This window comes from Dermochelys coriacea, chromosome 9 (assembly GCF_009764565.3).
Source record: "Dermochelys coriacea isolate rDerCor1 chromosome 9, rDerCor1.pri.v4, whole genome shotgun sequence".
NCBI classification, from domain to species: Eukaryota; Metazoa; Chordata; order Testudines; family Dermochelyidae; genus Dermochelys; species Dermochelys coriacea.
Window position 1 is genome coordinate 40,523,783 of NC_050076.1, and position 26,994 is coordinate 40,550,776.

General features: G+C 42.0%; 1 protein-coding gene and 1 long non-coding RNA gene across 2 annotated transcripts in view; one reads left to right on the top strand and one right to left on the bottom strand.

Annotated features, from left to right (window-relative positions):
- SPSB4 (splA/ryanodine receptor domain and SOCS box containing 4) overlaps positions 1 to 26,994 on the top strand; it is a 322,601-nt gene that overhangs the window by 84,888 nt on the left and 210,719 nt on the right. The window lies entirely within an intron of this gene.
- LOC122455804 lies at positions 1,133 to 14,637 on the bottom strand. The gene is made up of 3 exons (XR_006274281.1): positions 14,627 to 14,637; positions 8,374 to 8,506; positions 1,133 to 1,145 (listed from the first exon to the last, which is right to left on the bottom strand). It is a non-coding gene; the product is annotated as an uncharacterized LOC122455804 (long non-coding RNA).

Consider the following 26,994-nt stretch of genomic DNA (forward strand, 5'->3'; position numbering starts at 1 on the left):
ATGCTCTAATAAATTTGTTAGTCTCTAAGGTGCCACAAGTACTCCTTTTCTTTTTGCGAATACAGACTAACACGGCTGCTACTCTGAAACCTGTGATTATGCAAGGCACTGAATTTAGCCGTATAGAGTGGAAATCTGTCAACTTCATGAAAAAACTCGCACAGATACAGACAGACATCATCTTCCTCTCCAAATGCAAACAGATGGACATCATACCGAAAGGACTGAAGGTAAAAAATCCATTACAATCTACATACCACACAGACTATGCTGACAGCTTGTGCCACACACTCTCAAGGAAACTGCGGAACCACCTGATCAACATCCTCTACAGCAAACAGGGAAAGATTAAGAATGAGCTCTCAAAACTGGATACTCTCATAAAGAACCAACCTTCCACACAAACTTCCTCGTGGCTGGACTTTACAAAAACTAGACAAGCCATTTACAAAACACACTTTGATTCTCTACAAAAGAAAAAGGACACTAAGCTATCTAAACTACTATATGCCACAAGGGGCCACAACAATGGTTCCCGTAACCCACCCAGCAATATTGTTAATCTATCCAACTATACTCTTAGCCCAGCGGAAGAATCTGTCCTATCTCGGGGCCTCTCCTTTTGCCCCTCCACCCCCACGAACATGATACAGTTCTGTGGTGACCTAGAATCCTATTTTCGACGTCTCAGACTCAAGGAATATTTCCAACACACCTCTGACCAACATATTAACCCACAGAGACCTTCCTGCCAACACTACAAAAAGAAGGATTCTAGGTGGACTCCTCCTGAAGGTCGAAACAGCAGCCTGGATTTCTACATAGACTGCTTCCGCCGACGTGCACGAGCTGAAATTGTGGAAAAGCAGCATCGCTTACCCCATAACCTCAGCCATGCAGAACACAGTGCCATCCACAGCCTCAGAAACAACTCTGACATCATAATCAAAAAGGCTGACAAAGGAGGTGCTGTCGTCATCATGAATAGGTCAGAGTATGAACAAGAGGCTACTAGGCAGCTCTCCAACACCACTTTCTACAAGCCATTACCCTCTGATCCCACTGAGAGTTACCAAAAGAAACTACAGCATTTGCTCAAGAAACTCCCTGAAAAAGCACAAGAACAAATCCGCACAGACACACCCCTGGAGCCAGGACCTGGGGTATTCTATCTGCTACCCAAGATCCATAAACCTGGAAATCCTGGACGCCCCATCATCTCAGGCATTGGCACCCTGACAGCAGGATTGTCTGGCTATGTAGACTCCCTCCTCAGGCCCTTCGTTACCAGCACTCCCAGCTATCTTCGAGACACCACCGATTTCCTGAGGAAACTACAGTCCATTGGTGATCTTCCTAAAAACACCATCCTAGCCACTATGGATGTAGAAGCCCTCTACACCAACATTCCACACAAAGATGGACTACAAGCCGTCAGGAACAGTATCCCCGATACTGTCACGGCTAACCTGGTGGCAGAACTTTGTGACTTTGTCCTGACCCATAACTATTTCACATTTGGTGACAATGTATACCTTCAAATCAGCGGCACTGCGATGGGTACCCGCATGGCCCCACAGTATGCCAATATTTTTATGGCTGACTTAGAACAACGCTTCCTCAGCTCTCGTTCCCTAATGCCCCTACTCTACTTGCGCTACATTGATGACATCTTCATCATCTGGACCCATGGAAAAGAAGCTCTTGAGGAATTCCACCATGATTTCAACAATTTCCATCCCACCATCAACCTCAGCCTGGACCAGTCCACACAAGAGATCCACTTCCTGGACACTACGGTGCTAATAAGCGATGGTCACATAAACACCACCCTATATCGGAAACCTACTGACCGCTATTCCTACCTACATGCCTCTAGCTTTCATCCAGATCATACCACTCGATCCATTGTCTACAGCCAAGCGCTACGATATAACCGCATTTGCTCCAACCCCTCAGACAGAGACAAACACCTACAAGATCTCTATCATGCATTCCTACAACTACAGTACCCACCTGCTGAAGTGAAGAAGCAGATTGACAGAGCCAGAAGAGTACCCAGAAGTCACCTACTACAGGACAGGCCCAACAAAGAAAACAACAGAACGCCACTAGCCATCACCTTCAGCCCCCAACTAAAACCCCTCCAACGCATCATCAAGGATCTACAACCTATCCTGAAGGACGAGCCATCGCTCTCTCAGATCTTGGGAGACAGACCAGTCCTTGCTTACAGACAGCCCCCCAATCTGAAGCAAATACTCACCAGCAACCACACACCACACAACAGAACCACTAACCCAGGAACCTATTCTTGCAACAAAGCCCGTTGCCAACTCTGTCCACATATCTATTCAGGGGATACCATCATAGGGCCTAATCACATCAGCCACACCATCAGAGGCTCGTTCACCTGTGCATCTACCAATGTGATATATGCCATCATGTGCCAGCAATGCCCCTCTGCCATGTACATTGGCCAAACTGGACAGTCTCTACGTAAAAGAATGAATGGACACAAATCAGACGTCAAGAATTATAACATTCAAAAACCAGTTGGAGAACACTTCAATCTCTCTGGTCACTCGATCACAGACCTAAGAGTGGCTATACTTCAACAAAAAAGCTTCAAAAACAGACTCCAACGAGAGACTGCTGAATTGGAATTAATTTGCAAACTGGATACAATTAACTTAGGCTTGAATAGAGACTGGGAATGGATGAGTCATTACACAAAGTAAAACTATTTCCCCATGGTATTTCTCCCTCCCACCCCACCCCCCACTGTTCCTCTGATATTCTTGTTAACTGCTGGAATTAGCCTACCTGCTTGTCACCATGAAAGGTTTTCCTCCTTCCCCCCCCTGCTGTTGGTGATGGCTTATCTTAAGTGATCACTCTCCTTACAGTGTGTATGATAAACCCATTGTTTCATGTTCTCTGTGTGTGTGTGTGTATATAAATCTCTCCTCTGTTTTTTCCACCAAATGCATCCGATGAAGTGAGCTGTAGCTCACGAAAGCTTATGCTCTAATAAATTTGTTAGTCTCTAAGGTGCCACAAGTACTCCTTTTCTTTTTGCGAATACAGACTAACACGGCTGCTACTCTGAAACCTATCTTTTTATTTTGTTCTAAAGGTTTTACATGTATCCAGACATTATAATTAGATGCATTCTTCTTAATTACACCACATTCCATAACAGGCTGGTAATTTCCTTTATGGGAGTCCCATTCATTAATAAAATAAAACACATTCCTTTTCCAATAGCAGCTTCAACTGACTCAGATTTCTAAATGTGCAAGAACATTAGAGATGTCTACACTTGGACTTCTAAAACAAATGTTCCAGCATAACTACTACAGTTTCATCTCCACTGGCATGAACTACATTGGAAGCCTTAGCGTAACTGGCAGCCACCAATGTTTTAGACCTGTTGAATAGCTATTTTCTGAATAGGGTTAGATGTCAGTGTTTGTAATAGTGGTGATAGCCTATTTATATTAAAGCCTCCAATGTTGCTAACACCAAAGGGGATGAACCAAAAGTGGCAATGGTGGAAAAATTTGAACTATTTCTCTACTGTGGGCATGGCCAAGATCTTTCTTTGCTCCCCACTTCCAATTCAAACCAGTGCCCTATTTCATTTCTGGTCAAAGCTTTTACATTTATGGGAAATTCAGACTTATAAGCAACAGGGATGAGTTTGGCATAGAATAATTACCCATTATGTTGTAAGACATGTGATCCTAACCACTAGCTTTAGTGGTTCATTACCATGAAAATGGAAGCAGGCCCTCTGTATGCAGCCTCAATCAAAATAGAGTAACAGTATCTGAATGGAACGTACATATAGAGAGAGCATATCGGTTATTATAATCCTTAGTATTTATACCAGTGGTAAAATTACACAGTCTGCCTCAGCAGTGTTTAGTTATGTAAAGTCTAATCCCGTAGTAGTGGTGGTGGTGAAGATGTTAATGTGTATTTATGGCATTTCACCTGGCAATCAGAAAATAAATCAAATTGTAAAGTTTAGGTTTATTAAAAAATAGCAATATTATTTACAAAATCTTTCCATTCCACCTTCTTTTCCAGACTGATTTGTTGATATTGCACCATTTCTATCTGCTTATCAGCAAGTACCATCCCCACTCTTCAAGACCAGTGTTTGGGCCTTGAAGAGAGAGCCTCTTTCAGATAATGATTTATGAACCACAGAATGAACTCCCTGGGTTTAATTTGAATTCAGAAAATTGCTTGGAATGTACTGAAATAATTACAAAACACATCACATGATGTTAATTGAGTAGCACTTACTGTTTCCATTGTTTACTCCTGGGGGAATTCTACGCCATTGCACACATATTTCATGTGCCACACATATTTTTATTTTTTTTTAAACAGAAAAAAAGCTTCTGCTGAAAAGTTGCTGCAGTTTCTTCTTTTTTCCACCAGAGGGCGCTGTGGCATTAGAACAGAGCAGCTGCTCCTGGCCAGCCCCAGCTATGATAGGAAAGAGAAAGAGCCTACCTTCTGCAGAGCGCCAGTCAGGCCAGGTCAGGAGACGAGGGATATGAGGAGTCAGACAGCATGGGGTTGCTGGGGGGGGGTGGAGTTTAGAAAGGGGCTCTTAAGGGCTAGTGGGGGAGGACAGACTGGGACAGGGGCTGAATGGGAGTGGAGGCGAAGGGCCACGTGTGGGGTGCAGAGCTACAGGGGGAAGATGGGTGGCTGAATGGGGGCACAGAGACACATGGAGATGAGGGGAGGGGGTTGGATGATGGGTGCAGGGACACATGGGTACAGGGAGGAGGGGTGTTTGACCACATGGGGACAGGAAGGTGGCTGAGTGGGGGCACAGAGACACGGGGACTGGGGGGAGGGGGTGTCTGAGTGGGGGTGGAGGAACATGTGTGGACAGGAGGTGTAAGGACACACAGGGTTGCAGGGACATCTGGGGATGGGGTGCAAGGACACATGGGTTGCATGGATACATGGGGACGGGGCAGATGTGCCAGACTAAATGGGAAAGGCTAGGGGCTAGCTAGGGGTCTGCATGGGGGATGCTCCCTAACAATCCCTCCCCGCCACCCAAAAATACCTCTTCCATACTTTTCCCACCCATACCCTGCAACACTTCAAGTTCATACCCAGGCTCCTTCCCAGCAATTACTTCCCTCTCCCTCAGCACCTCCATTATCTCTGACTCCCCTAAACCTGTCCACTGCTTCTTAGAGGTACAGGAAATATGGTTCTTTACTGTAGTTTAAATGAATTACTACTCAGAGTGCTGTCTTAATATGCCTAATAAGGAATCTATTTGTCAAAAATCATTTCCTGAATCTTTTTTGTTGTCTGTATTGTTACAGACATACTTGCTGACAGGTATTTTGAAATAAATTACCAAAATAATTGAAACTGATGTGATTATATTAACAAATAAAATATGCAGAATTTTATAATATTGGGTGCAGAATTTTTAATTTTTGGTGCAGAATTCCCCCAGGTGTAATTGTTACATTAACTAAATGATAAAGAATTTGAAGATGAATCTGTTTTTCATGATTAGCATATACCTAAATATTCTGAATGTTTTCTTCTTCAGACTCACTTTCAGCCTTGAATCCACTTGCTTCTCAGCTAGGCACCAAGGGACTTTATCCTATGACGTAATGAGCATCCTGAGCTTCCACTGAAGCCAGAGAGAGTTAAAGATGCTCACTGCCTTCCAGAATTGAACTCTGTGGTTATTGGGGAGTTTTTTCCCCAGAGACTTCATATAGATGTTGAACAAGCTGTGTAACAGAACAGAGCTCTGAGGTCTGGAAAAAATGCCCATCATGACTGATTGCAGCCTGAAAGTCAGGATGGCCAAACAGTGCTTTCCCATTAGCCTCGCTAAAACTTTTAAGATGGGAGAGTAGTGTTTTGTGAAGAGAATACATATCCTCTCACTGTCTACGGTGAAGAGAAATGTGATCCTTACCCGATTAAGAGAGGGGATCCAGGATCTTGTTAGTTAGTAGGAATAGTTGGAGAGGAAGCTTGGATAGTGAGAGACAATTTGCTAGGTCCATAGGGTCTAACAACAGCTTCTTGAGTAATGTCCAAACTCTTCCGTGCGTTGGAGTTGGTGGACAGTTTCCCTTTTCAAAGGTGGCATTAGCTATCAGTCTGCTTTTTCAATTAGTTTTCATAGTCCATTAATAAGGTTTTATAGTGTTTTAGGTATTCTCAAATAATTTCTGTGTGTGTGTTTGGTAGCAACCAGGAAAGGTACTAACAAACTTCACCAGGACTTTATTTTTAAAGTGGAAACCTCTTTACCAAGCTGCTGCTGCTGCACCCTCGGTAGCTCTCACTCCGCCTCCTCAACTTCCTCCCCCCTTTCTGTTTCCTGTCCTTTCAAACTCTCAAAAGCCAGTACTCCCAGTTCTAATAATTACAAGCAGCATCTAAACACCACAGTATGTTAAACAGATTACTATTGATTGTCTGTTTGCTATAGAATTAGTTCAACACTTGTCATTTCCCCCCTATAAACTGTCGGGGATCCATGGAGCTGCTTTGTAAATTCAGATGATTATCCCTTAATTTGTTGTTTATCTTCTTTGAATACAGGAAAAGAAGATTGCAAGTAGCAATAACATTCATAGCTACATGGATCACAGAAAGGGAGTAATGTTTGGCTTTGTAGCATGAAAAGTCCCTTCTTTAGCCATGTCTTTCCCTGTTGAGGGATAGGAATAATCTATGATTTCTGGTAGATCCAAGTTGCTGGTAATGAATTTCCAGAATAGGAATGACTCAATGCTTAAGATCAGCTTATAGTGCTGAAGGGAGTGTAGAAAAAGTCTCGGAGCAAAATCAGGAGACATTTTAGTGCCCCATATTGCAGTACTTACTCAAGCAAGCACTCTCTGCTGGTCTGCATATTTTCACTGATTTAACACTGGATAAGGACACACCAATTTGGGTCCATTTGCAGGATATAGCCATTCATGGGCAGAATTTTTCAGAGCTGGGCCTTTAGAGCTATACATGGGGATTTTGCCTCTAAAAATGTGGCTGTTGGTTTTGGTTCACTGTATTTTTTATTTTATTTTTTTGTGACAGAAGTATTGTCAAGATATAGAGTTAGGAGAAACTAAGTCAGGAAACTGTTTTAAATAAATACTGGTATTTCATCATTTTATTTATAATCAGCATGCTCCACATTTATGGGCAGACAGTCAAAAAGCAGGGCAGATACCTCTACTGGTTGTATGTTCTATAATTAGATTTTGCCAACACAGTAACAAATATGAATTTTTGAAGCAGGAAAACAGTCTTACCAGGAAAAAAAAAAAGAAAAGGAGTACTTGTGGCACTTTAGAGACTAACAAATTAATTTGAGCATAAGCTTTCGTGAGCTACAGACTAACGTGGCTGCTACTCTGAAACCAGTCTTACCAGGGAGTCATAGACAGTTCCCTTGGACACTCCAATCTATCTTTTCACCCAGGCAAGCTAGACTTTAGCGATGGTTGGTTGCCATACACCAAAGATCACAAAAGATTCAGATTGACTTGGGTAAGTGACTGGTGTTTTGGGACTGGAAGCAATCTCACACCAAAGACAATACTAGTAGCCAATCCTATAGTAAACTAACTAAGGATTTATTAACTAGGAAAAAGAAATGAGTGACTTATTTACAGGTTAAAACAGGCAACATATATACACAAATGAGTTATAGTCCATGATCCCAGTAGGGTACAGAACTGTAGTAGGTTTCAGAGGGGTAGCCGTGTTAGTCTGTATCAACAAAAACAACGAGGAGTCCTTGTGGCACCTTAGAGACTAACAAATTTATTTGGGCATAAGCTTTCATGGGCTAGAACCCACTTCATCAGATGCCAGCAATTCACCTCTGCCATGTACATTGGCCAAACCGGACAGTCCTTATGCAAAAAATAAATGGACACAAATCTGACATCAGGAATTAACATTCAAAAACCAGTAGGAGAACACTTCAGTCTTCCCGGTCACTCAATAACAGTAAAGTGGCAATTCAACAAAAAAACCCTTCAAAAACAGACTCCAATGTGAAACTGTAGAACTGGAATTAATTTGAAAACTGGACACCATCAAATTAGGCCTGAATAAAGACTGGGTGTGGTTGGGTCATTACAAAACTTAATTTCCCCCACACTAATTTCCCCCTACTGTTACTCACACCTTCTTGTCAACTGTTTGAAATGAGCCACTCATTATCACTGCAAAAGTGATTTTTTCTCCCTTGGTATCCTACTGTTAATTGAATTGTCTTGTTAGACTGACCTCCCACTTGATATGGGAACTCCCATCTTTTCATATGCTGTGTATTTATACCTGCTACTGTATTTTCCACTCCATGCATCTGATGAAGTGGGTTCTAGCCCACAAAAGCTTATGCCCAAATAAATGTGTTAGTCTCTAAAGCGCCACAAGAATTCCTGGTTGTTTTTGTTAGAACTGTAGTAATCTGTCAGCACAGAATTTTTTTAGGGCTAATCCAGGTTGAACCTGGGGATCTCTACTTTTCTTTCCTAGCTCCAGCCCTGCCACAGTCCAAACAGCAAAGAGAGACAGAAAATGTAATGTATCCACATTTTATCCCTTTCTTCCAGCATTCAAGCTGGTGGGACAGGATTTCTTGCATGTAGCACCTTCCTGGATGTGTGAGGGCCAATAACCCAGTCTTTGTATCGTGATGCTCCACAATGGCCCACTTAGTTTTGATAGTCCTTCTTGATGGGTGAGGAAACCATTCCTCCTGCCTGGATTCACAAGTTCAGAATATTTTTACTAAATTTTCTAAAGCAAAAGGTACATATTACCTTATCACATTGGATACAGATGTTATAAGGAAGATCAATATATGCAGCACCTGACAAGCATTTTATAGAGACTAAACACATTCTTACAAGTCTAACATCTATCTTGGACAATACTAACACACAAGTGAGCTGGTCTGGCTTCCGATTGTGAATTTGTCAGTGCTCAGCTGACGTGTGCAGCCTTGTCAAGAACTGAAATCTGGTCTACCAGCATCACAATATAAAGGAATTTACAGCATGCACATGGAGGCTGTCTCCTGAATGCAGCTAGTGAGTGCATTCTGAATTGTAGGTTGGAAATGGGGGATTGTCACTGGGTCACTCATCACACTGGCACCTTCTAATGGCCATTTCAGGAATTAGCTGTGGTCAGCAGGTGTGCGCTCTGGTGGTATTGGCTCTCCTATCCTCATCTCTGCCTGCAGACCCACCACAGTTCCAGTCTCACTGCCTCTGGTTTGTGGCCCAGCCCTCTAGCCATGTCTCAATCCAGGTTCTCCCTTCCGGGGGACTCCTTCTGCAACAGTCTAGCAACTCCTCACAGCGGCTTGGCAATCCATAGCCTGGCCACTTCTTCAGCGGTGAGTGGAGGGTAGCGGGCAGGCCCACCCACTATTCTGGGTCCCAGTCCAGGGACCCTGTAAACAACAGCTTCACACTGCCCCTCCTTTCTTTCTCCACCAGTCTGTCTCAATTCCCTGAGCCACCTCCCCACAGCCCCAGCACCTTCAGTTCCTGTCTCTGGCTCCTTTATCCTCTTTCCAGGACTTTGGACCTGAAAGTCCTATCTGCCCTTTTCATGGTGCTAGTCTTTGTATCCCTCTAGGAAGCCAGTCCCCTCCCTTGGGCTTCCTGCAGCAAACTGACTAGCTCTGGCCTGCAGTTTCTTTTGATATGGGCTGGCTGGGCCTTGATTGGCGGGTCCAGCCTCCGCTCTAATTGGCTGCAGCCACTGCCCTAATTGGCTGTTTCCTCCAGGCTGGGTTTTAACCCTATCACTGCCAGTGGGGCTGACACCCCGTACAGGGATGTAAGGGAGGGCAATAGTAACACAAAAATACAGAGTCATGAAAAAACAATGTTATGTAAAGTTCTATTCACATATGGTGCTTCCTGAGCCCTCTGCATATCTAATTTGGCTCACTAGTTAATATTTAAAATATATTTGTGCCCTGAGAAGAAGGATGACCTAGGAGTTAGGGCACTGGCCTGGGACTCAGAAGACCTGGGTTCAATTCCCTGTTTGGCTGCAGGTTTCCTATATCACCTGAGGAAAATCACTTAGGGCTGGATTCATGAGGGGGACTTCGAGCACTGCCAGGCGTAACTTCTAGGTGCCCTGCTGTCTAGTGGAATTCACCATACTGAGTGAAGGGCCAAGGCTCCCAATGGAATGCAGAAGGAGAGGGGCATGTTCCAAGCCAGGCCTCTCAAAAAGATTTAGGCTCTTAATTATGTCCCCTTAGGATTGACAGTTATGAACCCTCTCTTGGATTTAGGTGCCCTGGCCAGGTCAGCCCTTTTTCAAGAAGAAACAAGGAGGAGGTGTGGGGAGGTACCTCCTTATGACTTTGAGTCCAGTGATGAAAGCACTGATCCAGGATGTGATAGACATGGGGCCAGTACCTCCCTCTGCCTGTACCTGGGTCTCCCACTGCCCAGAGAATGCCCAAACCACTGGGCTATAGTTTCTCTCTCTCTCTCTGGCCCAATGAATATTTAAGTATTTGATAATACATAGTGGTACAGTTTCAACAGGAGAGATTGAGAGGGACCTGCCCCAGAATAGCCAAGTGGCTAGGTCCCTTTGTGAATCTGGAACTGTCTCTTGTGCCTCCGTTTGTAAAATAGGGATAAGAGCACTTCCCTGTCTCACAGAGATGTTGTAAGGATAAATGCATTGAAGATGGAGATGCTCAGATACTAGTGTTATGGGGGCCACATATATACCTATGAATATGTCTATACTGTGATAAAAGACTCACAGCACCTCTGCAGCTGGCCCAGGTCAGCTGACTTGGGCTCATGGGGCTATAAAATAGACATACCCTTAGTTTTTCCTCACATTTACACCAACATGACTTCATTGACTTCATTTTACACCAGTAAAAGTGACAGGAGAATCCGGTCCACAATTTGAAATATTAGCTGAATTTAGTGCTTATGCAAGAAGATCATTGAAGACTCACATTCTATGTCCGTCCACCAGAAAGATTTGGAGTATGGCATTAGCAGTACAAGGAGTGCCCAATGGAGTTGACCCATTATGTCTTAAATTATTGCCACTTTTCAACCAGCCTACCAAAGTGTCCTTAAAGAAAAATGGGAGCTGTCATATCCAGAGTTGAGGGTAGTTCATTCTTCATGTTTTTTCAATTAGCCTCTCTGCTGAGACTGCCAACCAAGTTACTTGCTGTGTTTTTCAGAAGGTAGAGATTTATTCACTAGGAACCTGATTGAGAACATCAACTTATCTCTCTTTTAGTTAGCCCTTGTTGGCTAGTAGGACAAAAACAAAATAATTTTTTAATTTTTAAAGGATAAGTGTAACAAAATCTGGCACCCTGTCTTTGTTTGGATCTCCCTATGTACATTCTGCCTTCTCGACATAACTGTTCGGGGAAGGGAATTGAAACTCCTTTAAACAGTGCCGAGGTACTTAGACTGTTACCTATTCATGACTCATCTCCCTTTGATGTCTGAGTTCTGATGCCCAATTTGACCCCAATTTAAGATCCTCTTCCAATACTTTATCTTAGATTAATACAATTCATTGGCATAGAATAGAAAATAAAGTTAAAAAGACATATAAGGAAAGTGTATTGTTTATACCTGTGTCAAGTCAGGCACTATTTAAATGTTCCTTTTAGCTGTCTCAAAGATGGCATTACAAAATAGGGAAATATTACCTGTATCATGGCCTACTCATATTTTTTCTCCTTCCTCCTTAACCAGCTCTCAGGGCTTCTGACAGATTGTCAGATTAGTGTCACCATTTCCCTAGAAATCTGTATTTATTGTAAGGTTCTTCTTTCTCCCTTCTCTCTGTATCAGGGAGAACCTAAAAGTACAGCAGCTTTTCTATTTCATATTTATGTAATGATCACCATTTAAAAATCCACCATTTTTCAACAAAAACAATAAGGAGTCTGGTGGCACCTTAAAGGCTAACAGATTTATTTGGGCATAAGGTTTCGTGGGTAAAAAAACACTTCTTCAGATGGATGGATCCATGCATCTGAAGAAGTGGTTTTTTACCCACGAAAGCTTATGCCCAAATAAATCTGTTAGTCTTTAAGTTGCCACCGGACTCCTTGTTGTTTTTGTAGATACATACTAACACGGCTACCCCCAATACTTGACATTTTTCAAGTGTTTTCTTGACAAAGAACAGTAACATCAGTTTCCAGTGATGGTGCATTGAGCTACATGGGCACTATTAAAAACTCATAATTTACCAACAGGAATTGTATATGTGATAATGCTATACATGTGTTCCCATTTCTATATATATAGTGGTAAAATATGCAATGCGTGTTGTTTGATGAAATATTGGTATTTTTTCTTGCTTTTATTCGCCTTTTCCTATTAAGAAGTTGAGTCCTTGATGGCTAGATTACTGGATAGCACGTTTGTTATGCTGTCCACCACAGACATGCTCAATGTGTACAAATAGCTATCTGCATAGTGTTTGCCCATGGAGTCAGGAGAGTTAGTTTTTATTATTTTTATTATTAATAATAATAATTAATAAAATAAATGAAATAAAAGCTATTTTCTTACCTGGCCATTAGTTTTGCAAACCAGAAATCAGATGAAAATCTTACTCTCCACAGTAAATACATATTTTTTCTTAAACTTTATTTTACTTCATAGAGAAACTCAGCTATTTGACTCCTATTTAGGGGATGGTCTGGGGTGTTTAAGCCATTCTGTAGAGGATGAAACCAATGAGAGCTCCCTTGTTCTTTAACTGACAACTTAGACCCCGATAATGCATATGCTCATGAGTGTGCTTAGCTTTACACACGTGAGAAGAGTGAAATGTGTACACACAGTGTTTGCAGAATTGGGACCTTGGAAGGCAGCCAGTGTCTCAAGAAAGGGATTTACACTTCATTGAGGGTGTCTTTAAATCACACACTTCGGAGGAGCTGCTCTTCATGGACTGAGGGTTCGGATGGAGAAGGAACATGATGTCTCAAATTAGGGCTGGGAAATTGATTTTTATGCATCAGGGCAAAAGTCACCATCATTACCTTTGCTGCAAAATCTGTGATATATCAGAACTTGTTTCTTATTAAATTTTCCAGGGCTCTGCACTATAGAAATGTATTAAAGCAAGTTACAGCATTTGCTTCTGCCTGTGAACAAGGTAAATTTGTCTTAATTTACTACTGACTTTTCTTCAGGTCAAAACAAGACACTTGAAATCTGATGTAGGGGGGCAGTGGCAGCAGTATGATTAATAAAGAAATTGACCATTCCTTTCAAGTGCATGCTCCTTATTTGCCAAATCCTACCATTGGCTACCTAAGGGTCAAGGAAATAAATTGGTGTTCTACTGGTAGCTTTTCCTCAGTTGCAGACTTGCTTCAGTAACATGTAGAATTTCTTAGTCTGTCCAAGGATTTGACATGGGTTTTTCCCATAGCATTTTAATTATTCCTCTTGCACCCTAAATTATACAACAAACATCAAAATCAGAAACAGATATTTACATATTGTTTCATTTTCCCTCTTTATTTAACTAAAGGATTAGATGAGAGTGAGATTTGGAAGGAGAGCTGATAGAGTATCCCAAAACCTTTTCTGTCAATATTCACTCCAAAAATTGAATTCATGTTGTCTGCATTTTGAGTGCCTTTTGTGTTTGATTTCTCTGAGTATTCAGTGAACGAGTTGACCAGCAACAATATTCAGAATTTAACCAAATAATATTAATGCAAATAATTGACAGAATGCAAGTTTTGAATTGGTTAACAAGAGCATTTGCATTGGAAACAAACTTGGGCTCAGCTGCACTGAGCCAATGAGCAGGCTTGCAAATTCAAGATGAGTTCATTCCGGTAATACAAATGGATTCCAGTTTTGCACTCCTTTATCTGGGTGACTCTGATGATCTACTCAGGGAGTTTCATTTGTATGAACACACTCGGTGTCCATTTTTGTATAAATTGATTAACTTTTTGAAAAGTGGTACAGGGAAGAGAGAAACTGATTTCAAACTGTTGTTCCTATAGGGCTAGATCATAAGTTTACTTTCTGCCTTGAATAAAGGTTAGTGTTGAGCTTTGCTTCACCAAGAGCAAACTGGGGAGCAAATTAAAACTGTCTTTCCTTGTTCTAGGTCTACATTAGTAGTCTATTACTCATTCCTCAGTACTGGCTTAGCTGTGAAGAAGGTGAGACAAGGCCCTGACCCTGCCCACCATACTGCAAAAGGAAGAGTAGAAGTACCACAAAAGCAGTTCTTTTCTTTGCTTTATGATGCATGGGGGTGAGGGAGAGGAGGGAAGAATCCATTCAGCAAGGGACATTCTTACCCACAGTAAGTATAGGAGACACAGTGATATATTGGCTTGATGTGTAATATAGGCTTGGAAACAGATTATCCTTTACATCCCTGGAGTCAATGGACTAACACTGGGGTAAGTGAGAAAAGAAATAAAAAAAACTGTTTCCTCAATTTCTCTGAGCAAAGTGAGTGTTTGAAATAAGCATATATGCTTGCTTTCTCTGAGCTGGTACCACATTTCTTCCACATTTAGATTCTGATCCTGCTTCCACTGATACCTAAAATTAGGTACTGTGAGTAGTCCCATTGCTTCAAAAAGATTATTTATCACTGCAGGTCAGTGTTTTCCCCAGGAATTGAAATTAGGGGGTGTGTGTTCAAGTTTATGGGGGAGCAGAGGGGGGTCAGGGCCGATGAGGGCTGAGACCATGAGGGTGAAGGTGGGCTGTATGGCACCATAATAAAAACTGAAAAATGTTTCATGACCATTTTATTAGATTTAACTCGTTTTAAAATCATTATACAAATTAATGTTGGCTACTCAAGCCTTTTATGAAGCACTACATCTATATCCTTCTTGGTTTCTTGTTATAATTTTGCACAACTGTGTTAATGAACTTCTTGAATGCAATGCGTTCATCTTTGTGGCTTCTCATGTGTCCAGTACTTCCATTCCTTCAATTGATATGCTCATTCGTTCATTCACATGATCAGGCAGAAGGCGACTTCTTTCAGAACACAAAATTCTATTCTTTGAAGAAAAAGAACGCTCAGCTGTAGCTGTTGTGACTGGGAGTAGCAAGAGATGAATTCCTACTTCTTTCATCCCAGGAAACATAGCATAAAGATTGGGTCGAGCCACTAGTGATTATAAAAAAGAAGTCATTTGTCATATGATATTCCACTCTGTGTTCAAATTCTCTATTCTGTCCTGAGCACATGGCAGCCCCATTGTTGGTAGTGCCTCACTCCACTCAATTGTTGGTGTTTTATAGGACAGGGATCTGTAAAAGCTACGTAGAGGTTGATTAGAATCTAGAAGTCACTGTTGTAGATTTTTAAGAATCAAGTCTGTGTACTTTTTCACTTGTCTTAACAAACACTTCTTGTCCTCTTCACTTAAGGATTCAATATAAATGCCTTTATTAGTCAACTTCTGGACTGAAGTCTTTGCTTCTCCCAGTACTTTTTCAATGGATAGCTCTCTGATTGATCCAAATGTAGCTTCTGTTGCTGGACAAAGATCTACTACTGTTGAAGCAGATGCCTGGATGGCATTGTTTAATGACCCAAGTGGTTTCAACAGTAGACTTACAAGAGAGAGAATGGCAATAGCCTTCTCTGATCATAGTAGCAAAAGTAATCCACCAGCCTCATTACTTAGATCCATCCCATATTGGTAGATGCTTTCCAAACTCAGTAATAATGGCTGGAGTAATTTTAAGACAACAGCCAAGGATTGCTCATGAGAAAGCCACAGGGTTTTCCCAGGTTGGACTAATTTGAACTTCAGTCCCAGTGTATCTTCTATATTTTTCAAGATACTCTGGACTCTTGCTGAAAAAAGAATATAATGAAGACATTAAATTTATAGGTTTTTTTAAATGTCTTTTGAAGAGTCTGCAGCTTGTACTAGCGCAAGTTGGAGTAGATGGCCTCGGCAGTGTGTATAGGAGAGATTAGGGTTACACTTTTCTCTGAGCAAAGCTTGTGCTCCCCCATGTCTTATGGAGAAGTAGCAGCTCCATCAAATGCACAGCCAGCCATCTGTTTGGGGTCCAATTGACAAGCATTTAACTTTTCTAAGATGTGGGTTGTCACAGACGCAGCCGATGTGTCTTCTATAACTTGAATATCTAGAAATACATCTACTGGCCTACCACTGACATCAAGATAACGTACACAATGACTTAATACCTGACGCCCATTTGCATTGGTGGATTCATCAGCCATGTATGCAAATTTTTTGAATGTGGAGAGAAAGTTCTTCACTTTTTCAACTGTTGAGTCTTTCACTGTTGCATCACATGCTTCTAGCCAGTCAATTGAGTTTCTTGCAGAAAGATAGTGAGCATTTGCTTGAGTTTTTCGGAACCAGTGTTCAACTTCAGGATGAACAAGTGACAATGCACTTAACATTGGCCTCCAGTTTGTAGTGTGTGGTATCCCTTGCTTAAATAGAAAGTATGATACCACAGCCATGTTTGTTCGCATGAACTGTGTTGTGTCTCCAGCATTCTTAACAGCGTCATTAACACTCACCAGTGTTGTCCTTGGTCAGTGGAGACTCAGAGTTCATAGGTACTTTCACATGAGTTCACCTCACAGGTGGGGGGCAAAAAGGTACCTTGCTCGTTCCTCCAGCTGCTCACTGTTCACTCTGGCCACTGTTGTTTGTTGTGCCACCATTCACTCCATCTCTCCGTTGCCAATGACCCTGCACCGTCACCTTCTGCTGCCACTTGCCACTGTGACCTCTGCGAGTTGGTCTCTTGAGGTTCCACCCAGCTCTCAGTGATTTCAGCTGAGCTATCTCTTCCACAGAAACACTGTCCCACAGCAGGTCTAAGCACTTAGACCTGATTATCAGTGACTTCAGATGTAGTGGTCACTTAACAAAACAAAAGACTATCTATGGAGCCTAATCAGTTCTGTCTTTAAACAGTGGAGAGGGGCAGGTCAAATAGTACTTGTGACTCAGGCAGACCATCAAGCAAAACACCTGTCCCCACCCTCTCTCTTGATGTCCTTAATCAGCACAGGCTAATTACTGTTCTACTGCCCTTTACTCATACAATAAGAATAACTACATTTCATTCCCCCCCCCCCATTCAAGTGATTTGTAATCCAACCCCAGCCAAAATTTATCACTTGGGCAACACAGCTCTGTTTGCTGGATACTTAGGTGATTAGGTGTGACTGTAAATACAATCTGATCCTGAAGCCTTTCCCCCCAGCCCCCAGATCATCACTAGCTAGGAGAACTCATTTAGATTTTGCTTACAAATCATAATTTGAAATTATTAGGTTAGCGCGCATCACCAAAATGAATGCACTGACATTGTCATAAAAACAAAAGCTGTATAAGGAAGCTAGTCTATGTTCATACTTTTCAAATCTATTATACTTTTTCAGATACACTTATTTTATCATACACTGTATATGCTTTTAAAGTGTGTATTAATGTTTCAATTTCAATTCAGATTTCCAAACAATCACTAAATTGGCCACACTGCATGTAACTAGTTCACAAAACTGGGGGGGGGGCGTTTTGGGGAAATTCAGGGCTGGGGGGTGAAATCCCTGCTGCAGATAGACCTCCGACATCTACAAATGCAATGCCCTTTCACTCTGAAAGCTCTTTATCTCATCTACCTTGACCTTTCAAAGAGCTCCAGTAATTGGAAATTAACCTGAGTGTTAAACTGGGTCCTTTTAAACCAGATGGCTGTCTCAGCTAGACCACGCAATTTGATTGCTTTTTTATGTTTCTGTAAACAGCTTTTTGTTTAATCAGACACTCTCCCTCTCCCCCTCCTTTATATCACAGGTTAGAAGGACCAAGAGGAACTTTTAAAATAAACCTACAATGGATAAGTCAGGTTTATATGAAAACAGGTATTTATTCATACTTGTATCAAGACAACAGCTTGCAAAGCTTTGATTTTCAGGTTCTGGTTGTGTACTGGCCAACCTTTCGTCCTCAGTGCTGCAACCTGAAAGGCTTCTTATAGTTATTTGTTTATTTCTGTTTTGCCTCTTTATTCATTTAATTCTCAGTTGTTACAATTATTTTTCATAGATCATCATAGATAAACAGGATGAGACTATCGCTCACCCAGAACACCAGCTGTGCTGGCATAAAGTGAGCTCTTATTTTCCTATGCAATCTCCTCACTTTGCAGCTCACAGGATGGGAAATAAAGTAGCAGGGCTGCTACTTGCCCTCCCTTAAAGCTGCGTCTGTAGGGAGGAGGTAGGTAGAGCATTGACTTTGTTCCCCAATTTGCCAGCCAGTGTGGAAGAGAAAGCAATCAGTGTCAGATGAAGAGCTGGTATAAGACCAACAGACCCCGGTTGGGATTGAACCCTGGGGTCTCTGAAGCTTAGTGCATGTGCCTCTACTGCATAAGCTAAAAGTCAACTGGCTGCTAGCTAAGGCTGTAGAGCAAACTCATTAATCTCTCTCTCTAAGTGGTTTTGGTGCCACTAAGTGGGATAGAACACCACACCCAGGAGGTGTGTGGGTTACACTGGCACAGATTATTTCCTTCTTGAGGCATGGGGACATTAGTTCTGTATAAATATTAGGGCTTCTCCACATGGACATTTTGTGTGCAGCAAGCCAGAGGGGTAAATCTGTCATGCAGTAACTGGCCATGTGGACCCTACTCCCACACGCTAAAAGTTTCATTCTGCGCTCTGATCTCTTGCTGTGTGGAACTTTTAGTGTGTAGTAGCAGGTTCACATGGCCAGTTAGTGTGTGGTAGACTAGCGTGCTGTAGATTTACACCCAAGTTTGCCACGCACTAACTAGCAAGGATTATGTTTTGAAATTCACATCTGTTCTGTGGTTGTTACATTGCCAAGTAAGGAAAAAATCACAAAGATGCTACCCTTTTTTTTCAATCTGTAACTATGCCATTTTAATATCATTGTCAGGGCCTCTACCAGAGAGTGACAGCCAGGGCCTTTGTCTCAGTCCTCCGCTTGCTGCAGAGACTTTGTGTCCCCTCTGACTTCCCCCTTAGAACCCATCCACTGTAGTGGCTGCATCTGGGGCTCTGAAGTGCCTCTCCCTGTCCCACAGAGATGCACCTCTTGATCAAGGGTCCCCACATGATCCTTTCCCTCATTCCACAGGATGGCTTATCCCTGTGCTTTGGTGCTATTCTTTTGTCCCTGTCTCTTGCAGTGGTCCCTCAGTCCTCTTGTGGCCCAGGAGAAATGTGGCTTCTGGGAGAGGTGGAAGTGGATGATTGCTGGGTAGTAGCTGTGTGCGATGGAGTGAAGGGAAAGAAGAGCTGGGTTAGGGAAAGGATGAATGTTTAGGTGAGGGGGGAAAATGAGAGAGTGTATGAGAAAGTGAGGGGCAGAAAATATATGGATGGGAACAAGGAGGCAAAGAACAAGCAGATATCAAAGTGTGGGAGAGAGAGAGAAAATAGAAGCAAGGATAACTTTAAGGGTTAAAAAAAGCAGGACAGAGAAAAGAGCAGGGAATAAAATAGGAATTTGTGCAGACGAGATATCCAGTAGGACTTGGAGTGAGATGACAGGAGATGATGTGAGAGCGACAACGGTGGAGTATACAGACCTGTTTTGTTTCTGCATTTTCTCCTGAGCACTGTAAACTAGGGCCATGAGCACCGTGGGGCAAATCTATAATGATTAGATCAGGGATCGACAACCTTCGGCATGGGCCCATCAGGGTAATCCGCTGGTGGGCCAGGAGGCATTTTGTTTACATTGACTCTCCGCAGGTGCAGCTCCCAGTGGCTGCGGGGACATACTGGCCGCCGCTTCCCGCAATTCTCATTGGCTGGGAACGGCGAACTGCAGCCACTGAGAGATGTGGTGGGGCCATGCCTGTGGACTGGTCACTGGGCACTGCGATGGGTACCCGCATGGCCCCACAGTATGCCAACATTTTTATGGCTGACTTAGAACAACGCTTCCTCAGCTCTCGTTCCCTAATGCCCCTACTCTACTTGCGCTACATTGATGACATCTTCATCATCTGGACCCATGGAAAAGAAGCTCTTGAGGAATTCCACCATGATTTCAACAATTTCCATCCCACCATCAACCTCAGCCTGGACCAGTCCACACAAGAGATCCACTTCCTGGACACTACGGTGCTAATAAGCGATGGTCACATAAACACCACCCTATATCGGAAACCTACTGACCGCTATTCCTACCTACATGCCTCTAGCTTTCATCCAGATCATACCACTCGATCCATTGTCTACAGCCAAGCGCTACGATATAACCGCATTTGCTCCAACCCCTCAGACAGAGACAAACACCTACAAGATCTCTATCATGCATTCCTACAACTACAGTACCCACCTGCTGAAGTGAAGAAGCAGATTGACAGAGCCAGAAGAGTACCCAGAAGTCACCTACTACAGGACAGGCCCAACAAAGAAAACAACAGAACGCCACTAGCCATCACCTTCAGCCCCCAACTAAAACCCCTCCAACGCATCATCAAGGATCTACAACCTATCCTGAAGGACGAGCCATCGCTCTCTCAGATCTTGGGAGACAGACCAGTCCTTGCTTACAGACAGCCCCCCAATCTGAAGCAAATACTCACCAGCAACCACACACCACACAACAGAACCACTAACCCAGGAACCTATTCTTGCAACAAAGCCCGTTGCCAACTCTGTCCACATATCTATTCAGGGGATACCATCATAGGGCCTAATCACATCAGCCACACTATCAGAGGCTCGTTCACCTGCGCATCTACCAATGTGATATATGCCATCATGTGCCAGCAATGCCCCTCTGCCATGTACATTGGCCAAACTGGACAGTCTCTACGTAAAAGAATGAATGGACACAAATCAGACGTCAAGAATTATAACATTCAAAAACCAGTTGGAGAACACTTCAATCTCTCTGGTCACTCGATCACAGACCTAAGAGTGGCTATACTTCAACAAAAAAGCTTCAAAAACAGACTCCAACGAGAGACTGCTGAATTGGAATTAATTTGCAAACTGGATACAATTAACTTAGGCTTGAATAGAGACTGGGAATGGATGAGTCATTACACAAAGTAAAACTATTTCCCCATGGTATTTCTCCCTCCCACCCCACCCCCCACTGTTCCTCTGATATTCTTGTTAACTGCTGGAATTAGCCTACCTGCTTGTCACCATGAAAGGTTTTCCTCCTTCCCCCCCCTGCTGTTGGTGATGGCTTATCTTAAGTGATCACTCTCCTTACAGTGTGTATGATAAACCCATTGTTTCATGTTCTCTGTGTGTGTGTGTATATAAATCTCTCCTCTGTTTTTTCCACCAAATGCATCCGATGAAGTGAGCTGTAGCTCACAAAAGCTTATGCTCTAATAAATTTGTTAGTCTCTAAGGTGCCACAAGTACTCCTTTTCTTTTTATTAATTTCTTAGTTTACTGTAAAATCCATATAATTAGTGTGACATAGCCACTGAAAGTCTTAAATATCTTAGCATGGTACTGAGTCAGTAACCCTGTCATTTTACTTCTAAATTATTGAACTATGTCCTGCTAGCAATTTATTTGTTTATATTCGGGCTGTCAATTAATCGCCCTTAAGCACCTGCGATTAACTGAAAACAAAGGAAGGGAGGCATCATGGCAAGGGGGATGAAGCCCCGTCCCAGAGCACTGTGGGAAGGGCGGGGTGGAGCCCTGAGCACTGAGCAGGGCTGAACCCCAGAGCCTCCAACCTCAAGCTTGTATTTGAAAATATACAAAACATCAAAAATATTTAAATAAATGGTATTCTATTATTATTTAACAGTGCAATTAAAACCACGATTAATCGTGATTAATTTTTTTTAATTGCTTGATAGCCCTAGTTTAAATGTTTTATTTTAACAGACTAGGGACTAATTGTGTGTGTGTGTGTGTGTGTGTGTGTGTATTCTTCACCATTCCAGCACTACAGATCACAGAAGAGCCATCAGAAGAGGTTCGAAAGAGTTTTGATACAATGAATGTAAGACGCAATTGCATTTTAATGCAGTAACATTGTACAGCCAGTGGGATGATAAACACACACCATATGAAGGTCCAGATTCCTGTCCTTGTTTGGTGGCCTTGTTGATTGCACCTAGTAAATCACAAGATGACACGATATACAGTCTATATATGTTTTTTTGATAGACTGAAATAAAGTAGTTTCTATACTAATGATTCCCTCCAGCCTGACCTAGCAATGGCTTTGATATTTCTGGTGATTATTATGTGTATAGCCAACATAAAGTGTACAATGATAGATTATTATTGATTTTATAACTTAAATTTTTATGCTGTCCATCACTATAGTATCTGGTGCCTTGTGAGGCAGGAGTTGTGGCACTCAAGATTTTAATAAACTCCGGTGTGGCTTTGCAGCATTACCAATTAGTTGGGAACCAAGATTTAGTCAGTCAAAAAGGCCTGTGCAAGGAGGTTCTGCTTATTGTTCTTCTACATGGGCCAGGTTTGTGGTTAGTTGTGCAGTAGTTCCACAGCTAAATCAGCAGTCAGATAGGCGTGAGTTCAAACATTGTGTATAGCTCACCAGTTATCTCTGGGTTGTTTTTTTTTTTCAGTTGTTCCATCCTACCAATTAATAATTGCATCAACATTAATTTCCTTGGCCAGTTTGTCAGGATTACCTGAAAAAAAGCGTTCAGAGTTTACTGAATTTGGTTTATGGCTGAAGTTGGGTGTTACACTGTTCCAGTGGAGTTGCCTAACTTAATTGCATGATGTGTTACCAGGTGGGAGTTTCCAGATAGAAAAGCTGACTGCTATCTTGGATAGGATATAAAAGAGCATTACTTTTCTTCTCTCCATCACTTCCCTTAAAAGCAGTAACCTTTCATCCTCAAGAATAACACATTATCAGGGCAATGAACTTAAAGAACTAACAGCTTTTAGGTTCTGCAAAACCTGATTTATGGTTCATTTGCAGGTGTGCAGAAATAAATATAAAATCTCTCACTAAAATTACTGCTGTGTTTGATTGGTAGGGAAACAGAGCTGCTTTAGATACTCTCTCCATAATTACAAGTGACATCAGTCAAACTAACTTAGAGGAATCCAGCAAAGATAAAAACCATACCTATATGGAATGTAGGTATATGAGTAAATAATGTATAATTAGTATAACATTCCCTTTGTACTTCAAATCCTTCAGCTTTTAGAGTAAACCTAGACCTATAACATTTAATCCCTGAAATTAGCTAACTTCAGTGTTTAAATGCAATGGGTTTGGGTTTGACTCTGTTTGCTGTTGTCTGAAAAGATTGAAGGGAGCTGAAATACAGAAAGGGGAATGTCATACTAAGCATAAAGAAAAGGAGTACGTGTGGCACCTTAGAGACTAACAAATTTATTTGAGCATAAGTTTTCGTGAGCTACAGCTCACTTCATTGGATGCATTCGGTGGAAAATACAGTGGGGGGATTTATATACACACACACACAGAGAACATGAAACAATGGGTTTATCATACACACTGTAAGGAGAGGTTTCAGAGTAGCAGCCGTGTTAGTCTGTATTCGCAAAAAGAAAAGGAGTACTTGTGGCACCTTAGAGACTAACAAATTTATTAGAGCATAAGCTTTTGTGAGCTACAGCATCCGATGAAGTGAGCTGTAGCTCACGAAAGCTTATGCTCTAATAAATTTGTTAGTCTCTAAGGTGCCACAAGTACTCCTTTTCTTTTTACTGTAAGGAGAGTGATCACTTAAGATGAGCTATTACCAGCAGGAGGGAGGGGGGAAGGAGGAAAACCTTTTATGGTGACAAGCAAGGTGGGCCATTTCCAGCAGTTAACAAGAACATCTGAGGAACAGTGGGGGGTGAGGTGGAGGGGGAGAAATAACATGGGGAAATAGTATTACTTTGTGTAATGACTCATCCATTCCCAGTCTCTATTCAAGCCTAAGTTAATTGTATCCAGTTTGCAAATTAATTCCAATTCAGCAGTCTCTCATTGGAGTCTGTTTTTGAAGCTTTTTTGTTGAAGGATAGCCACTCTCAGGTCTGTAATCGAGTGACCAGAGAAATTGAAATGTTCTCTGACTGATTTTTGAATGTTATAATTCTCGATGTCTGATTTGTGTCCATTTATTCTTTTACGTAGAGACTGTCCAGTTTGACCAATGTACATGGCAGAGGGGCATTGCTGGCACATGATGGCATATATCACATTGGTAGATGCGCAGGTGAACGAGCCGCTATGGAATTCTATAGCATGGATATCATTTTCTGTTACATTCTTTAGGATGGTTTATAGACCATAAACCTATATGCCATACAATTTTATCCAGTAATCTCAGGCCCAATGACTTGGGTTGAACTAGCACATATCCTTGAGAAAGATAGTCAGTTATGAGTTTGAGTCCAAAGTGAGAGAATTTACCATAACCCTTAGTAAAATGTTCCAGCAGTAATTCACTCATAGTCACACAGTTTCTTACACAAAACTGAAAGATCAAGGATAAAATCTGCAGTCACTATGTGACTTAGAAACCTAACTCCTCTTTTCAAGAGTGACTTTGGCACTTTAGGAGCCTTTGTCCTATTTACATTCAATGAGACTTAGACCCATTTATTTTCTTTTTAGTTTATATAATCCTTCCAATCAGCCATCCTTGCTATATTTAGATCCCATCCAGGTCTCATTGAAGTTAATGAGGATTTTTGAATTGAAATCTCATGTGAAATGCTTCTTCCCCACACCCTTTTCATTAGATTTTTTTTAAAGTCCCCAAATAATGTAAGAGTTCATTTTAAAATGTTTTATTGAATGTGAATGCATGTATTGTGATGCCAGTTGTCTAATCAGGAATACTATTGATCTTGTTCTTATGCCAACAGAATTGTTCTGCTTCCTCTGTGTTTTCTTTACCTTCAGTGTCCACTGAGAGTGACTCCATTATCTAGAGCCACATTAATTTATAAGTTGAAATACAAAATGTCTGACTTAAGGTTCTCCTTTGTGAAACCTAGCTTAAACTACAGTTTAATGAGGAGTGAATTTTTCCAGTGTGTATAAATAATGATGGGCCAGTCAGGTATGGGAAGGAGTATTATCTGCAATGATTTTAAACCAAATGTCCTCCCATGCTGCAATTTAATCTGATCTCAGTATCAATGCTGAATCTTTTTTCACTGTTAAATTGCAAATAAAAAACACACTTGTTTTCATTTGTCTGCAGTAAATGACTCAAAGCATTTCCCTCTAACTCTCTTTCCTTCTTGTCTTGATTACCCAAATCTGAATCCTTAGCACAGAGGGGCAGATTGTGATAGCCTTACCCATAATTGTCCTGCCTAATCGAGAAAAGCCCTTAAGCATGTGCTTAAATGTAAATAAGTGAATAAACGTGATAAGTTTATGGAGGAGATGGTATGATGGGATAATGTGATTTTGGTAATTAACTGATCTTTAAATATTCAGGGTAAATAGGCCTAATCCCCTGAGATGGGATATTAGATGGCTGGGATCTGAGTTACCCAGGAAAGAATTTTCTGTAGTATCTGGCTGTTGAATCTTGCCCATATGCTCAGGGTTTAGCTGATCGCCATATTTGGGGTCGGGAAGGAATTTTCCTCCAGGGCAGATTGGAGAGGCCCTGGAGGTTTTTCGTCTTCCTCTGTAGCATGGGGCACGGGTCACTTGAGGGAGGCTTCTCTGCTCCTTGAAGTCTTTAAACCACGATTTGTGGACTTCAATAGCTCAGACATAGGTGAAGTTTTTTGTAGGAGTGGGTGGGTGAGATTCTGTGGTCTGCGTTGTGCAGGAGGTCAGACTAGATGACCAGAATGGTCCCTTCTGACCTTAGTATCTATGAATCAGCTTTCAGTTAATCATGTGTCACAAATTACAAGACCAGATCCTCTAATCTGAACTCTTCTACATCATAGGCCACTAAACACCATCTAGTACCCCCACACCAAGCCCAACAACCAAAATTAGATCAAAGTATTTAGATCTAGACTAGGGAGACTCAGATCCCTCAGGAGGCTAAACTATTATGTACCACCGGCAGAGAATAGGAGGGACTGAGGTGCCACCGGTGCCCAAGGCCCCCGCAAAGGCAGGGAATTGATAAAGTGAGATATACGCAGATAATCCTGCCAAGTGATCCCCCTTGGTGGGGGAGGACATTGCCTTCTTCTGCAGCTAGGGTCTTGCTAATTTGACCTTGGGGAAGATTCCTTCTTGACCCTCAATAGGGTGATCAGTTAGCTGAGCATGTGAGCAAGACCCTCCAGCCAAGCACAGAAGAAGGAATTCAGAACCACTTCAGAGCATTGGCCCACCATGTCCAGTGTCCAATCTCTAGCCGCAGCCATCTCTGATGTTTCAGAAGGAGACAATAAAAACTAAACAGAATACATGGCGTGGAAAAAAAAATTCCTTCTGATTCCTACTGATGACTGATACGTGCCCTGAAGCACGAGATTTTAGGAACATGTGACAAGAATTGGAAGGGACCACCAGGGTGGTTGAGCTCAGCCCCCATGAGGCTGTTCCAGAACCTTGCTTGTCAGATGGCTATTTCTCTCCTAAATTTATTCATTGACATTTTATACCAATTTGTTCTTCTGCCAACATTGTCGTTAGCTTTAATAGCTCTTTTCTCGCCCTGGCTTTTACCCCTGTATATATTTATAGAGAACAATCACATCCCCTCTCAGCCTTCGTTTTCTAGCCAAAGAAGCCAAGCTCTTTTAGTCTCCTGTCATAAGATAGGCCTTCCATTCCCCTGATCATCCTAGTACCCCTTCTCTGCACCTGTTTTAGTTTGAATTCATCTTTCTTGAACATGGGTGGCATACTTAGGTGAATTGGAACCAGTGAGGGACCTCACTCCTTAGAATCCTGCT